The sequence below is a fragment of the Amblyomma mixtum genome, chromosome 3 (assembly GCF_055824585.1).
Source record: "Amblyomma mixtum isolate Tamu chromosome 3, ASM5582458v1, whole genome shotgun sequence".
Classification (NCBI taxonomy): domain Eukaryota; kingdom Metazoa; phylum Arthropoda; class Arachnida; order Ixodida; family Ixodidae; genus Amblyomma; species Amblyomma mixtum.
Window position 1 is genome coordinate 301,546,713 of NC_143014.1, and position 6,000 is coordinate 301,552,712.

The following is a 6,000-nucleotide window of genomic DNA, read 5'->3' on the forward strand; positions in this document are numbered from 1 at the left end:
ACATTGGGAATGAGCGGGTAGCACTCACTAAACTCGCAGTGCTGACACCAACAGTGCGCAGCTGCCACAACGATCCCCAGTCGGCCAGGCAGAAGGGCCGCAGTTCAAAGAGCATGGCATTAGTGGGGCAGTGTTGCAAAGGCGGCCAGCTGGTTGCGACCGCCTCTGTGCAGCCGAGCACATTACCGGGAAACGAGAGTGCCTAATCACGCCAGGCTCCTGCTGAGGACGATAAGCTGTAAACAAGACGCAGATAGTAAGTCTTAGACACTTACGTAGCTCTGGAATAGAAGCGTAAAAGTGGCAGTATGTAGACGTTAAAACTGCAACAGTATGTATATTGAAGTAAAAAAAATTCTGGAGGCGCTTAAGTAGCCATAAGAGTGCAATAGCACTGCTATGTGTTACGCGGAGGTCGTAGGAAGGGCTGAGGTTATCGCACAAAAAGCTCATTAGACTCCCTCTTTTGAAAAAAAATTTATAAAGGAAGGAGGGAATGCCTGCCCCTGCATAGCTGTTACAGGTTTAAAACTGCCCGCAAGAATGCGGAGAGGAGAGTTCCCGGCTGCGACGCGGACTACACGCGGCTGCAACGAAAGGTCAAACGGTGGGCGAGGAGGCGAAGCGCGCAGTTGTAGCGGCAGCTAGGAGGCGACGCACGTGCGCAGTAGCGCGCGGCTGCGCCGAAAGGTCAGGCGACGGAGTCGGCGGTGGCGACGGCTGCGGCAGCGGCGAGGAGCGACCACCTGCGCGGCGCGTGACGTCAGTCGGTTTCGCGCATGCGCATAAGCACCAGTTTGGCTCACGCGAAGCTCGGCTCTGACCCGTGTAGTGAAGCTTTTCGCATCAAAAGCTCAGTGTAAGGGCAGCACCTTAACTCTCCATGACCCACGTCAATAGTCAATAAGTTAATTTTCCAGTTTCAACTGGAGGGTTTCCTGGCTAAAAGCTGCCTGGGCAGCTTGACTGGGTCCAGGAAACCCCTACAAGCAGTAGCACACGAGCGGCACAAGAAATTACAGAAACCAGTCACACATAAAGTAGTAGATTAAATACAGCAAACACTCGACACATATATACATTGAATCGAATCATAAAAATAGAAAAGAAGAAAAAAAAAGAAAGATGAGAACACTGAAATAGGTCATACATATGGTGAGGGGAAAGTAGATTAACACTCAATCAAACGTTCAAAAAATCAAGAAGTGAAGGCATGGAATGGCATATGAACAAAATATTTCTGCAGCTCAGCTTTTTTATATCCCGTTCTGTGTTGATATGTGTTTAAAACATGGGGAAGATTATAAGACAACATTTGTAATTTATAATCGATGCGAAAACGTGGTATGTTCCATGAGTTAGTACTTCTTGTATGTATGTTAGCACGACGCGTGTCCAAAGATTATAGGGCCGTGTAAAAATTGACGATTGATGTCGTGGAAAAATACATTTTTTTGCAATAACTTAAAATTATATAAAAAATCAACGCGAACAATGTTATGTGCTTGGAAGGCGTATTTGGTGGTAGTCATGTTATCAATATTGGCGATTATTCGAACAATTTTCTTTTGCAATACTAAAAGCTTATTTATATTATTTTTAGTCATTGTGGCCCATACTAAGCTACAGTAGTTAAGGTGAGAAAAATAATACATAATAAATTTGTAATTTACATTTCAAAGGTAAGGTGTCACGGCATCGCGAAAGGGCCCCGCAAACAGAAGGGAGTTTTTTGCAGAGGTGCTCGACTTGGGCATCCAGGTTTAAATAACATGAAAAATGCACTCCAAGGATCTTGTGGTCTTCAACAATTCCTATTTGTTGGTTTTCAAAGTTGAGCATGCAGCTGGGTGCTATCGGTGTGTTTCTAGCGCGAAATATTATAGCCTTGGACTTTGTAGGATTTATCTTTAATCTATTCATCATTGACCACCTAGATAATTTATTGAGTGTGTCATTACATTTCACAATTAAATAATTAACGTTAGGGCCTGAAAGAAGTATTGTGCTATCATCGCCGTATATTACAAAATCAATGGAAGGGTCTATACTAACAATATCATTTATTTACGCATTAAACAAAAGAGGTCCCAGTACACTTCCTTTCAACATAGCTTTCAACTGGCTTCAGCGTGGTAATAGCTTTCAAAATGCATGCGTCATGGCCTCCAAAATCACCTCCGGCTACGAGTGACATGACGCTTAATCCCGGAGGCTACGCGCGCGCACAGGAGCTTCAGGGTGCCGCCCACGGATGGCGCCAGAGGCACGCATGCCACCATCACCATCGTAAGCTTTTTGTTCCGCCCCGAGCTGTTATCCATATCGGCATCAGTGGTCGCATTTGTTTTTCCAGTCCCGGACTACTTGCTGACAAGTCTCGGCTTCCGCTCTGACAGGAAACTGCCTCATGGTCACATGACCTACTTGCCATAGGCTGCTTTCGAACTCGGCGCCAGAGCCGGGCTCCCCCTCGGTTACCGTACAAGGACGCTATCATCTGCTAGCAGACGACGCAAGCCACGGCCACCACGACGCCGAAGCAACGCCGTGCGCTCGATCATGATACAGAGTCGATTTGAAGACTGTACTGTCAGCTTAGCGTAGATGCATTACAGAACTCTGCTTCGGAGGTATGCTAGCCGCTACTGCTTGCGCCGAAGTTCGCACAAAGTAGCCCAACTCGTTGCGGATAGGCAGATAGACGAAAGCTTTCGCAAAAATGTTGACAACAAGCGCTATAACTGCTCCAGTATACGAGTGGTTCACCTGCGATGCTTTCAGGTAACCGCGCAGACAGCATGTCGCAAAACAAGCGAACAAGAACCTCTTGACGACACGAGCAAACAATGCACGCTCGCAGCTCCTAACGCGCGTCCGTGTGCGGTGGACTTCAAGAAAATAAACGAAGATACAAGAACAAAAAGTCTTACGACGGCTCAGAGAGCAGCTACGGAGCTCATGTGAAGGTTTAACGCATGATATCGACCTCCAGGAACACGAAAAGCACTCAAAATGCACACGGAGTCTAACTTAATATGGCTGCCAGCGCGGCGCGCAGCTATCGTCTGCTGCCTTCTCAGCAGCCCCAAGCAGCCCGCGGACTGCCATAGGCTAAAAACGAACGCGTTGCTATGGCGATGCAGGCAGGTGGGCGGAGCTTTCGGGCTGCCCGAGAAAAACAAATACCGGACTCGAGTCCGCAAGTAGTCCCGGAGTGTGTGGCTAGCTCCAGCTTTTTGTTGCTGTCGAAGGCATGCGCAAGGCTGAACGGAAGTTGTGGTAGCATGTTAGCTTAGTTCACTGTAGTTGTGGCTTTCGTGTGCCGCCATCGAGCGCTGCAATTTTCGCACGGCGGGCAAGCACTTTAATAGCTACACGGCTGAGAGTTCGCTCTCAAACACGGAAAGCGTGCAGCGGGCCGGAAATTCGGCGTGGCCGAGAAGTGCGGCAGTTGTGACTGCGGTGTGCTTAAATTTCCGTATGTGACTCCAAATGCCCAGGTTTTTGTGGGCCGAAGTCGAGAAGGTTTCCGATTGGAGAAGAAGCTTTAGAAACAGACGTGTAAAATGAACATCCCTGAAAACTGTGTGCTGAATTCGGCATGCGCGGCTGTTCCACGCGATGTTGTACGTCTTGTGGGTCCGCGGCAGCTGCGACGGCAGCAACACTAGTGAGGACTAGTAGTCAGTTCAGCAAAGCTTCGTTAAAATAAGCTTGGGTTTTGGAATGCGCGCGAGTGCTTCTTTTTTTTTTCACTCGATGTGGGGTAGGCGGAGGGGCGTCGGCTTGCAATCGTGTAATTACGGTATTGAACACATTTACAATTTCGGGGTGCGCCTATTATGCGCGGAAATAAAAAAATCCGATTTTTTGCGACCAAAGAGGGGGTGCACCTGATATGCGAGTGCGCCTATTATGCGAGTAAATACGGTATAAAGAAGCTCCTAAACTATTGCACTTAACAAATGTTACTTTGTGGCTGAAGGGCAAGTCGACCATTTTACCGCAGCTCTGGCTTGACCATTTATTTTAAGGTGAAATTGGTTTTATTTCTTCAAAGGCACTATGTAACGGTGGTTAGATAACGTCTTGATCCTCTGTAGCAGTGAAGAATAGTGTAGAGACGTCATGTAAGGGTGCGATGGCGCTGTCGTACAGTACTTCCACCCAAGATAAAACTTCAAGTATATCATGCTTTGTTTAACTCTCATTTAAGATACTGCAGTCTAGTTTGGTGCACAACCACCAAAACCAATTTAAATAAACTCCTGGTTTTACAGAAAAAAATCATCCGTTACATAGCAAATATTGAGCCCATGGAAACTCAAAGAGTGCATTTGAATCATTCAATATCATAAGTGTAGACAAGTTATATGAATTTCGCCTATTACATTCAATCTACTTTTCCTCCCCTGAAGTTACTAACCTTCTAACGTCCTTGGCATCCTTAGAGCGACGAAATATTAGCGTGCAAACAAGAAATGTTGATGCGTGGGCAGTTCCTCATTTTCGTACATTTTATAAATATCAGTCACTTACCCATAACCTCCCTACAATACTAAACAAATACAGACACACAGTGGGCTTGAACAAAAAACAATTACATTCCTATTTTGTGCAGTTGTGATCCATTAATTCTTGTTTGTTGTTTCCGCGTATGTGCTTTTCAGTTGTTTTATTTTGGTTTCAGTTCATTACTGGTTGCTTTATGTGATTGACATCATTATTACTTGTCACAGTAACTGTTTTATTATTACCCTATTACTGTCTTCCTATGTACTATTCATCTATTATGTTTCTATTCTTTACGCTGCTGCCTTGTATTGGTCTCTTGGGCCTCGTCAAGCTTTTGTGTAGCTTTTAGCCCAAGAGACCATCCAGTTGTCTTCTGGAAAATAAAGATGTATTGTATTGTATTGTATATGTGCCGCAGTAAGACCAAGAACACCGTATAAATGAAACGGAAGTTAATGTCCTTATATGTATGCTATCTAGGGTGAGGGAATGGGTTGCACAGCTGCAATATTGGCGTCTAGTTCATAGCTGGCCTTCTGAGGATGAGTTGCCCCACCTCGTGACAGACTTTCACGCTGATGGAGGCTTCACCAGCATCGTGGGCGCCATCGATGGCACTCACGTCCGGATCCAAGCCCTAGAGCTACATGAGGAGGCGTATATAAATTGTCACTTCTAGCATTCCATCACTGTGCAGCTTGTGATGGACAGCAAATGCTGGATTCTCGACATGGTCGCCAAGTGGCCCGGAAATACTCACGACACGCTCACCAACCACGGCCTCGCCCAGCGCTTCGAGACGGGAGCCTACACTGCTGCTCTGCTTTACGACAGAGGGTACCCATGCAGGCCGTGGCTCATGACGCCCTTGCCGAGCCTTGACACGCCTGCAAAAAGGCGGTACAATGCGAGTACACGGCATCACCAGGGCTGTGGTCGAAAGGTTTGTGCACAGCTTTCTGCGTTCACGATTGCTCGCTTTCTCGGCCACTGACCGTGAGCATGGCTCCGTGTCATTGGCAGAACATGGTAGTTACAAATGCTATTTTGAATTTATACTGAATTAAATGAGCTCTCGTATATGTACTTACTGTAAAACATTCTGTACAACCTTGCACTGGCTATGTTTACAGGTTGCATGCCACATAAAATGACCAATGCCGCACGGTTTTAATTCGGCAAACATTACTGCAGACATTCCTGTTTTGAGCAGAATAGAAAGCAGTTAATTTAGGATACCACAGACCTCGTGAAGTGACAATGGGGCTTTATTCTAACGTCACAAGCCGCAATCTGCATTCCTCCCCGTAAATAATGTGCACAGTAAACCATGCATGTGGAGTCAATGTCACTGCAATCACTTGATTTGTGCTCATTAGCATCATTTCAGGAGTAGTCGAGAGCTCAGTCACCTCGCTTCTTTTGCCGGATCATAGGCCAGTTAAAGTGGCACTTCCATTGCTTGCACAGAGAGCAACGCAT